The sequence below is a fragment of the Plectropomus leopardus genome, unplaced genomic scaffold (genome assembly GCF_008729295.1).
Source record: "Plectropomus leopardus isolate mb unplaced genomic scaffold, YSFRI_Pleo_2.0 unplaced_scaffold71313, whole genome shotgun sequence".
NCBI classification, from domain to species: domain Eukaryota; kingdom Metazoa; phylum Chordata; class Actinopteri; order Perciformes; family Serranidae; genus Plectropomus; species Plectropomus leopardus.
Genome location: NW_024678489.1, coordinates 1 through 556, shown reverse-complemented (window position 1 = coordinate 556; position 556 = coordinate 1). Strand labels below are relative to the sequence as shown.

The 556-nt window shown below is 43.0% G+C and overlaps 1 non-coding gene across 1 annotated transcript; it reads right to left on the bottom strand.

Annotated features, from left to right (window-relative positions):
* Positions 1 to 309: 309 nt before the first annotated feature.
* trnak-cuu lies at positions 310 to 382 on the bottom strand. The gene has a single exon. It is a non-coding gene; the product is annotated as a tRNA-Lys (tRNA).
* Positions 383 to 556: the final 174 nt, after the last annotated feature.

Below are 556 nucleotides of genomic sequence, written 5' to 3'. Positions count from 1 at the left end.
TAGCCAGCCAATTTTTCAGGGAATTTTATAAGATATTCCTGTGGCTTGTGGAGACTAACAGTCCCTTTTCTGATGAACGTGGCAAACTTTGAGTACGGTGGATTTGACCTCTGTCCGCAAAGCAGTTTTTTCCTGAACGCTATCATTTTGTTTGGTTGCCAGTTTTCAAAGGTGCTTGACATTGCAATTACACGTTCAACACATCCTTGGGAATGCCACCTGTTGACTGAACACTTGTCTTTAAAGTCCTCACTCAAGACGACACTATGACTTGTTTGCTTTGTTCAAGGTCTTGGTTCAAAATTTGCACACCCAATGTGGGGCTTGAACCCACGACCCTGAGATTAAGAGTCTCATGCTCTACTGACTGAGCTAGCCAGGCAATTTTTCTGGGAATTGTATGAGCTTTTCCCGCCGCTTTTGGAGACCAACAGTCCCTTTTCTAATGAACGTGGCAAACTTTGAGTACGGTGGATTTGACCTCTGTCCACAAAGCAGTTTTTTCCTGTAAACTATCATTTTGTTTGGTTGCCAGTTTTCAAAGGTGCTTGACATT